We start from the raw sequence: 11559 nt of genomic DNA on the forward strand, positions 1-11559 counted from the left end.
GCGAGACGTAGAAAAGGTTCCCGGGTCGGGAGGTTAGGGGTGAGAATCCATTTTACTGGAACTGCAGCGACTATATAAGTTTAAATTTTATACTTTACCAGCACCAATAGGGTTAGTTTTGTGAAGATAGAACAATAACAACTATTTTAGCTTTGGAAAATCACAGAAACACCGAAAAAAAACTAAAATCTCACTGACACGTGCGTCAACCATCAAGAAAAAAAACAAATTCATTGATAAACTTAAGAAAAAAACAGAAACTTGTCTCCGATAACCGTGTTTCTGTCAGTATGGACTAAAGTCCTTTGCCTTTCCCATTAGGGATAAATTAATATCATCATCGTGTTTCTGTCACTGTCAGTGACGTTTCCATTCGCTGTGATTTTTATCCGTGTTTGTTTATTTTGATTATCATAACCAGTTTTAAAAGATTTTATAATGCCAAATAATAAAATAGAAAGCTGAATTAATGTGAACGTCGAGTAAAACTGAAACACTTGCTTTTGTTGAATTTTAATTCGTTTCTTGTGTTCGATTACAGTAGCTTTTTTAGAAATATATTACGACCCTATCTATTCATAATGGGGAAGAAAACGCAAAGATGAATGTAGGTGGCGCTGCATTCGTTTGACCCATAACAATAAAACTATTGCTTGTTTTTCTGAGAAAATTACTGGTATTTAGTCGTATTTTGGTTTTGTGAGAACAATGTATTCACTGTGGAATGTTTCACAGCTCAAAGCTGAACTTAAGATACGAGGAGCTACTTTAAAAGGCCGAAAAGCAGATTTGGTCAAGAGGTATTTATTTCGTATTTTCCTGTTATTTTAACGGAGATTATTGCCCTATTTCAACAAAAACTTCAATAACTTCATTTGTTATGCCAAATAAATCCTTTTTGTTGTGTACAAATACTGCTGTTTAGCAAAAAAAATTATATTTTGTGAACTTTCCGAATATAACCTCTAATTTAATCAATTTTGTTATAGGCTAGAGTCATTTGATCGTAATCTGAACTTTGGAATACGACAACAGCATGAAACTGATGATCCAAAAATTGATTTGCCACCATCAGAGTGTTACCATGATGTTAATAGTAGCACAGTGCTTCCTAACCTAACCAAGCAACATATTCATATGTTTTATAATGAGTTTGGAAAGATGCCTGATGATGGTCTCTTACTGTACTATGTACTGTAATCGAGATATTTGATAGTCATAAGAGCTGCATCTGTCAATGAACACACCTTTGTAAAAGGTATATGCAAAGCATCAATGAAACGGTTGCAGTATGAAGTAAACATAAAAGTTCATACAAGTGGCCATATTGACGAGTGCTCATGTGAATGTGCGGCAGGCAGTGGAATCACTGCCCACTGTAAACATGTAGCCACTGTGTTATATGGTATAGAGCATATGGTATGTGAAAAGATTATTATTAAACACCAAGTTCCAACAGAAAAGTTACAAAAATTCCATGTTCCCAAAAAGGTATTTACATCTACTCCATTACAAACCTCAAAACTTCCATCTAAGAGAAATATTGATAATATTATATTTTCACCTTGTTCAATGAACATTAATACTGAAGAATATAATAAAAGATTCAGGAGTTTGGTTACAAACTATCCTTCATCAAGCATGCCTCTGAAACAACTTTATGAACCTGCAAATCCTCATGCAATTGATTGGGATCATTCCTACAGCAAAGAAGGTACAGAGGAGAAGTTGCTGCATATGCTTAACCTCCTATCAATAAGTCCAGCACAAGTTGCTGCTATTGAGATTGAGACTCGTGGCCAGGCTCAAAATAATATGTGGAGCAAGCATCGTGAAGTGAGGATCACTGCAAGCAAATTCCACACAATATGTCACCTCAGAAGTTCCTAACCTAACCTAACCAAGAAAGCTACGCTTGTCAGTTTTTGAGTCAGCAGAAGTTTACCTCAAGATCTACAAATCATGGAATAATTAATGAAAAAGTGGCCCTTCAACAATATATGGAGGACAAATTTACAGGTCTTCGAATGTGGCTTGTTCATTTCAAGTGAACGTCCATATTTAGGTGCATCACCTGATGGCATCCTTGGTGATGAGACCATAATAGAAGTCAAGTGTCCATATAGCAGCAGATTGCAGAAAATCACTAGTGTAACTGTGCCATATTTAGTATGCCATGATGGAGATTTAAAATTGAAAAAGGGTCTCCATGCTACTATCAAATTCAAGGGCAGATGTACTGCCCTGGCAGAAAATATTGTAACTTGATTGTTTTTACTTTTGTGGAAATGATAGTAATTTTTGTTGAAAGGGATCAGTCATTTATTGATGAAATGTTATTATCTCTTGATAATTTCTATGCCAAATATTTTAAATAAGTATATGTACAAGAATTATTTGGAGATAAAAAATACAGCATGATAATAGACATTTTTTTATTTAACAATTCCTGTTTTAAAATTACATAGATTTATCCAAATAAAAATATCATAAACAACTGTAACAATAATTACTGAATCTGCACTTTTCAACAGTTTCTGGAAGTTTTTTCCACCCACTACACAGTTTGAAGTTAGCCTGTCTCCAAAACATTTAGATTAGCATGAATAAGACAGCATAGTATATTTTTACTTAACAATTCCTTCTTTAAAATTACATAGCATTACACAAATAAAAAATATTCTAGACAACAACGGAACATAGAAAGCATTTATATCTGATTTTAATATTTTGAAAGTTTTTGTTAATCCTATAAGGCGTTCTATGTGTATGCGGCGTTTTGCTAGTTGGTGATCATGCTTTAATTTTATGCCAGGCAGTTGAGTCAAACCTTTCAGAAATGTTGGAGTATAAATTGATAAATTTTTATTTATAAATAAATCTTGAACATTGAAGCCTCGATCTGCCATAATTGCATCTTTTTCTTCACATAGGTCTAAAAGTGAACTTCGTTCTGTTATTTGACGATCACTAGTAGAACCTCCATATCCCTCAGAACAGAATGATATGAGGCCACCTGGTGTTATGCCTACTAAAAATTTTATTGTGTTATGATGCTTATAACTACTAAATGTGGCTTGTTGAGAAATACGATTTTTAGGTTTAGCAATAGGTATCGACAACTACTCTTGTAGATGAATGATGTTGTTTAAATAATTTAGGCATGTAGTAATCAACCAAGGCACGGCTTGGCCAGATATTTACTTTAGACCATAGCTCAAACATAAAATTTACCCATGTAATAAATATGTTACCAACTTCAGTTGTGCTAATGCCAAATATTTTTGAAAGCTCACAGTCTGGTTTGTTCCTTCTTAATTTAATTAATGTTAAACAGAACTGATCTTCAATAGAAACATTAACTACTTGGCTACCTCAAAATGATTATGGTAAATGATTTGCCATGGGTAGTAGTGTCGATAGTACCAAGAGAAACTTATGCATGTTTTCTAGTCCTGTATAAAATAGTTTTCTAGTCATGTAAAAAGTCTGAATATGTGAGGTGTTTGAGTTGAAATTGTTTGATTTGCTGAAACTGGTGAGCATTGAACAGTAGTTGTAGTTATTTATATTATTCTTTTCTAGAACTACGGCGAAAATATCGCTGCTCCCTTGCAATTGCAGTTGAGGAGGCTGTTTTGTTCCACACAAAAACCGTTGGAATTTCAGTCTTTTTTAAAAATCGATGAAGTGGAGGCAATCCTGAAAGTATAAATATCTTTAATACTTCTAAGGTTACACATAAACACTCTCGATAGAGAGTAGTATCTTCCTTGCATAAACAAAAATGTATAAATAGGAGAACAAAGATACGAACCTGTAGCTGAACTTATGCTTTGAAAGTCTGCTTCTGTAAAATGATTTGAACACAACCTAGAATTTTTGGATGCTTTAAAATTGCGTATTTTGGTAGCCTTTTCCCAAAGTTTTTTGATTTGTATATCTTTGGGAAATGAATGGTTTCCATTGTTATTGCAACCTACCGCTACTCAACGCGGCATTATTTGATAAAAAGCCGCAAAAGGTTTTGTTTACAAGTTTTTTTTTTCCTCTTGTTATGGCTTTTATTTATGTCAACTGGGCACAAGGTACTTCGCCAATGTCGTGTAGATGGAGAAGACACGAAGGAGATTGATCGGTAAAAATAATAATTAAGCTAATTTTGAATATGCATAAAAAAAAAAGTTGAAATTAGATTGTTAGTTTTGAGACAGCACAGACAACACAAATATGAGTAAAAGCATTATTAAATACTGTTTACTATTTATGAATAATTTTTATACATTACACTTTAATTCTATTGCTTTCTATATATTTACATAAAAATCTACAATATGGACTAAACACAGACATTAACAAACATTTAACACTTAAAGGACGGGGGACTTTAGGGGGAAGAATGTCATAAAGAGGATAAGTTAGTTTGGGACAATTAAATAGTGTGTGAGATACAGTCCCTTCATCCAAGCCACACTCACATATAGATTGATCCCTAATCCGGAGCTTGGCTAGATGAACAGGGATGCAAGCATGTCCAAGACGCAGACGCGAGATTGTAGATGTAATCCAGCGATTTGCATTTCGATAATAACAAAACCAGGGTTGTCTTGGTATGTTTGGTTGGATGGAAGCATAAAACTTACCCTTAACCGATTTGGAGTCATTCCAAAATGTCTTCCACGTTCTGTCCAGATATATCTTTGCAAGAGAACAAAGATCCTGAGCTGAATTTTTAAAATGATCTAGAGAACCTGACTCAACAGCTGCTTTGGCACATGAATCAGCAGTCTCGTTTCCTGGGAGACCTGAGTGGCTAGGAATCCAAACTAGTATGATAGACAATCCTTTTTGATTACAAGAGAGCAGAGTCTCCCTGATTTTTAGTATAATAAGAAAACGTGATTTGCTACGAAATGGGTTCTCTTTAATGGACATTAAACAACTTAAAGAGTCTGTCAAAATAGCTGTCTGTTGTATGTTATGGGAGTGTGCAAATGGGAGGATTGCTTCCAATAGAGCTGTGGCCTCTCCTGTGAACACTGAAGACTCGGGAGGACATTTAAATTTCAGGATAATTCTATACCGAGGAACCCAACAGGCAGCACCAACACAGCCATCTGGAGACAGCTTTGATGCGTCAGTGTAAATAAGAAGATGATTTGACCAATTTTGATTAATATAGCTTTGTAATTTGATGTTGGTATCTGGGGCTCCTTTGATCAGACCAAGGTCTGTGCAAAGGATGATGGGAGGTTTGTATACCAGGGCTTTATAAGGAGTAGAATATAGGGGATTTGTTGGAAAAGATATCATGGGGTTAGGGAGGCTGGTGTACTTTAGACAACTATCGAGCAGATAGGAAGAGGAGTTGCGGGTGCAAGGAGCATGTGATAGTCGGGTTAATCGATGCCAAAGAGGGTGGGATGATATCTGTAACATCTTGCTAACAAAGCGGTCACATAAATACTGCCGGCGGATGTGTAGAGGAGGATCAACACACTCAACCTGCAAAGCATTAGTAGGGGAGGATTTCATTGCACCTAGAATGATTCTTAGGCACCTATACTGAATTTTGTTTAATTTTCCAGCAGCTGATTTGGTAAAGGGATCCAGAACAATCATACAGTAATCCATATGACTACGTACGTTCCTAATCCCGTTGAAAGTTTCCCTAGAAATCCCTTATTTTTAAATAGTTACGAATCCCTCATTTTTGATCCTAAAATAATTTTAAACTTTGGAATTGAAAAAGAATCCCCCCAAGCTTCCATCTGTTTTCAGGAAAAAAATTCAAAAGACTGGCAGGGTTGGTTACCGATGTATACTGATGCCTCCAAGTTTCCCAGTAATGAGTGCATCGGTGCGTCTGAATGTAATCCCTTCGTAAGTCCCTTCATTCAAAATAGTATTGAGTTATAAACTTCCTCCTTTGACCTCCGTATTTTCAGGTGAAGCTTTTGCAATCCTGGAAGCTGTTTTGTATGCTGAGTGCCACAACCTGATCAGAGTTACGATCCAAGAAAAACATAATACAATTTTAAAAATATGAGAAGCTTTGTTTAGGTGAAGTTAAAAAAATATTCACATTGTACTTATATGGATACCTAGTCATTGTGGTATAGTGGTTAATGAAACTGCTGACTCTTGTGCAAAAGGTGCTATCTTCTGCGGACCTTTTCAGCATCCTAACATCTCAGCCCATAACCTAAAAGCTCTTGCGTACTCCCACCTTTTGAAATCCTGGACTACTGATTGGCTATATTATAAGAAAAAACTGGCAGGCACTATGCTAATATTCAGTGTTCAATCCCTTCTTCGCCTTGGCTTTTACCTTAACTCCCTACTCTCTACCCTCCCAACCAGCTTTGTCGTCAAAATTTAAGGGAAATTTATTTCTGATAATAAGTGAAAATTATAAATAAGATTCTCCCCTCCATACCTTATAGTATATATGTTAACCTCTTGTATATAGTATTATATGTCTGTGTGTGTGAGGCCTCCTATGCCATCCCCAACCTGCGGAGCCCCATGGTTATGGAGATATTCATGGTTAAAGTTTTGAGGTTAGAATGGTAACGATTTAGAAACCTAGGCCCAAATTCGATGATACTGATTATGTAGGTACTCTGTACCTTGATTGGAACACCTCCAAGTGATTTTAGCTGCCAGAGTTGCGTCTAAGTATTAAAAAAATGATATAAAATTTTGTGTAATGTATTCAAATTCGTAAACAAACCGTACATCTTCTTTTTTTTTATAATAAAAATTTTATGGCCTGGTAACGAGACCTTTAAGCCAAGTCTTATTTACGGTCACTAATTCTATCGTTTCACTTGTTTTCTTAAATCTTCCCCACGGTATTCTTGATGTATTTATATAATGCACTATAACACTTTTTGTTTTTGAGCAAATCACACAACTGGCGGCGGGAGGGATCACTAATTTCCATTATTTCACTTGCCAATATTAGTCTATTAAAATGAATATTTGGTTTTGGCATTTAAAAAAGATATGATTGATATCTGCGATCTCGTTATTATTACAGAAAGAGCAAATATTGTTAGCTATAATATTAAGTTTAGCGAGGTGTGCGGGTGCAGTGTTATGCCCAAAGCGCAATCTGTTGATTGTGGTAACGAACTCACGATACAGCTAGTATTCAACTCATCATACCAGGGTCTTATCAGTAATTTTTCCTGTATACTACCATACCATTTTCCTTTCAATTTTTGATCTTCTTCCCATAATGTTGTCCATAAAATTTTTATCGAGTTATTGATATAATAATAATAATCAGTCATAGGAACCTGTACCACATTTCTGACATTAAGTGTTAATCCCTTCATATGCAGCTTTGTCTGCTTTTTCGTACCAGTAATACCTTTATGTGAGGGTACCCACATAAAGGCAACAGTTATATCTTTTTTATGCAACCGCAAGACAGTATCTTTAATTAAATAAATAATATAATTAGTTTAGTGCCTTTACTGCCATCAGTGTAGATTGTATAATACTTGTTATTTTCTTCTATAAAAGCCAGTAAATCTGAATTATTTTCGATTGAATTTGATAAAATCGTAATAGGATGAGTGATACAACTGTATGAATGAGTGTAACACGACCAGTGTGAAAGTTTTTTGATGTTCGAATAATGAGATTGTATTTCTAAGAAGATCTGGCACAGAGTTGGAGATGTACCTCTCAGGAGACCATTTGGTGAAGTGAGTTGACCATCTATATTGATTGGGTGAGGTATTATCCTATTTATAATTTGGGTATTATTTGATGATAATAGTTTCAGGCAGTATCTTTCTGCAAGCATAAGTTGTCTCAATATCAATGGCATAATATTTGTTTCGACTTCCATGGCCCTTATGGGAGTCGAACACATTGCTCCTGATATGATCCTCAAAGCTCTGTTCTGCAATATATCCAATTTATGTACATGAGTGCTGTTTAAATAAGCTAAAGAACTGTAATCAAAGTGACTTCTTACAATAGATTTATATAATAATGAAAGTATTTTGGGATCTGCACCCCATGTAACACCTGCTAGACATCTTAAAATGTTAACACCATTTAATGCATTTCTAGATACATATTTAATATGTTCTTCAAATGAAAATTTCTGGTCAATGATAATACCTAAAAATTTGTGTGAGGTGACTCTTTGAATGACATCACCATTATAGACAACATCCACTACTGGTGTGTCCTTTCCAAATAGCATTAAATTACTTTTTCCAGCATTTATTTTCAATTTTAATGTGTGTTGATAATAATTATTTAACTGCCTTAAGGCAGTGTTAACATTTTCAATGGCTACTGTTAAATTTACATCTGAACTATACAACACTAAATCATCTGCAAATTGAAGTATATTTACATTTTTAATATTAACATATTTACATATCTCACAAGTATACAAATTATACAACAAGGGTGATAATGTGGCACCTTGTATAGTACCTTTTGATGCAGTTCTAGGTTCATATAAGATATTGTTATGCCTAACATATAGTATTCTGTTATTAAGAAAATCATAAATCCATTTACATAATTGTCCAGGTATACCAGAATTACTGAGTACCTTCACCAGTATGCCAGGATCCACACTGTCAAATGCACCTTGCACATCTAGAAATACACAAACTGTGTGTAATTTATTGTTTTTTGCATTTTTCAGATCCAATATGAGAGAAATGAAGCTATCAACACAACTTCTTCCTCTGCGAAATCCATATTGAATGTGTGGAATGACATTATTGGATTCTGCATACCAGTCAAGTCGAGATTTCACCATATTTTCAAATATTTTTCCAATACATGATGATAACGAGATTGGACGATAAGAACTGATCTGTTTAGGTGACTTATCTGGTTTTAATATAGGTATTACACATTGAGTTTCCCATGAACTTGGTATGAGTTTTATATGCCATAGATTATTAAGAACATTCAAAAATATCTTTTGTACAGATTCAGATAGATGTTTTATTAATAAATATGGAAAATCATCTAAACCAGGACTAGAATTTCTTCTAGATTGTATACTCATTAAAAGTTCAGACCATGAAAAAGAATCCAATAAAAATTTAGATTGAGGATTTTCATTGTTAATATTAAAATAATTGTCTAATGAATTTGGGTCAAGTAAATTGTTACTATCTGATAACTTATCTAAAAGTGGCTCTACAAATTCATCCCTATATGATTTATTACCAATTCTGATACCCTTAAACTTTTTAATGAGATTCCAAATTTTACTGATGGGTGTAGTTCTATTGAAACTATTGCAAAAACCATTCCAACTGATTCTTTTTTGCTCCTTTATAGTGCGTTTTTTTAAAGCATCTAATCTTTTATAGTTGATGTAATTATATTCTGTTGAATCATTTCTATACAATTTCAAGGCTTTGTAAGATTGTATTACGGCTTCTTCACATATACTGTTCCACCAAGGGGCTGGTGGTCTACTCCTAAAGTTAGTCCTAGTGAATCTAGGAACTGCCATGAGTTTGAGTTTATTGAGCCGGTTACAAAACTCATCATGATTTTATTGGACTCTCTTCGCTAACCATCATGTCATGGAAGACCAAACCAGACAATTCACTATACTTTGTCCAATCTGTTTTATCATATAAAAATCTGTCAACATGTTTATTAATTGTGTATCTTTCAATGCACATTGTAATGTTTGTTATGGTTGGATAATGATAACTACCCATAGCATCATCATGTACTGACCATTCACAAAGAGGAGCCACACATGGACTAACAAAGCTTACATCTATTGCTGAGGGGTTGCGTGTAGGATAATTTACTGTAGTAAAGCTACCATTATTCAAAATACATAAATCACATTCATCAATTGTATTATATAAGTTATTCCCTCGACTTTTCGTAGACATACATCCAAAAGCAATATGATGTGCATTGAAATCACCAGTTACAAAAAGAGGCTTCGGTAATTCTCTTATAATATTGTGCAATCTATTCATTCTTATACTCCTACGTGACGGAGGACAGTACACACAAAGAATAGACAGTGTAGTATTTTCTGTGTATATACTTATGGCTATAGTTTGAATATCTTCATAAAAAGTAGTATTTATAACATTGTGTTTCAAATATGGTTTAATTAATATTCCTACACCATTACGAGGATTTTTTGAATTTTTATTGTAGAAATTATAACCGGAAATATAAAAAGATTGATGGTCTTTTAAACATGTCTCATTTAGTAAACAAATATCAATATTATTTTCATTAAAGAATTTTGTAAGAAGATGTCTTTTATGATTTGCACCTTGAACATTAAATTGCGCAATACATAGAGATGATGTTGTATATGGTTGTGTATCCATTATATTGACAAATTTTTAATAAGTATATCTTTAATAAATGTTGTAGTTATAGGCTCATTATCATTCTTATTACCTATTTGAACCAGTGTTTGTAACAGGGCCATAAGTACATCACTGTTTGCAATTATTTGTGATTTTATATCATTAATACTTACAGCCTGTGAGACAGGCTTAATATTTACAGATTTATTTACATGTTTGGGTGCATTATTTACATTAATCACTTTTTTATTTATAGGGTTGGAACGTGGTGGAAGGGGAGGGAACTCATTGTTATCTTTTGTGCTGGCAATGCTTGCATATGTTATTTTATTTTTCTTTTCTAGGATTTTATTCATTTTTATTGGACACATTTTGGATATTGCTAAATGAGGTCCACTGCAATTTACACAGCAAATCTCATTTTGTTTATTGCAGTCTTTATAAGAATGTTCACCTGAACAAATAGAGCAACGCTGTTTGCCATTACAAATTTTAGCATAATGATTAAATTTCATACATTTGAAACATTGTTGGAGAGGAGGTATATATTCAAACACTCTATAAAAAAATAAATCATATTGGACACTCTCAGGTAAAGAGTTTGCCAAAAATGTGATAGTTTGTGTTCCGACTAATTCATTGCCAATTTTTTTCATAAATCTCCTAACTGCAATTATTTCATTTGTAGAAGTTAATTTAGTAAATAGTTCTTTATTTGATATACTTGCAGGCACAAATCTGATAATACCAGTTTTTTCAATTTGAGCTGCTGGAATGTATGCTTTCATATCATGTTTCTCAAGAAAATGTATATTGTGTATCAAGTTATTAGCTGTATTATGTTGTTTAAATATGACAACAATTTTATTTGCGCTAATTCGCCTTATTGCCACCACGCCTTTAATTTCGGAGAATATGTGGTTTAAATATATTGGGCTTTTATTTCCCAGCCTGTCCTGAATATTTTTGTTTTCAATAAAAACCTTAAATTCCATATTAACAGAATTTTCAGGATATAGTCTTTTATAATTAGGCTTGAGATATGGAATATACGAGTCTTTCTCACCGCCTCCGCCGCCAGCATCGGAAACATTTTGGGCATCTTCGAGCCGCCTTCGTGGTTTCTTTTTTGAGTTGGGCGGGTCAAGCCCGCCCCCCTCGTTTCCTTCCATTTTTAATATTTATACACTATGTTTATATTTAATTTGTC

The sequence above is a fragment of the Pieris brassicae genome, chromosome W (assembly GCF_905147105.1).
Source record: "Pieris brassicae chromosome W, ilPieBrab1.1, whole genome shotgun sequence".
Taxonomy (NCBI): Eukaryota; Metazoa; Arthropoda; class Insecta; order Lepidoptera; family Pieridae; genus Pieris; species Pieris brassicae.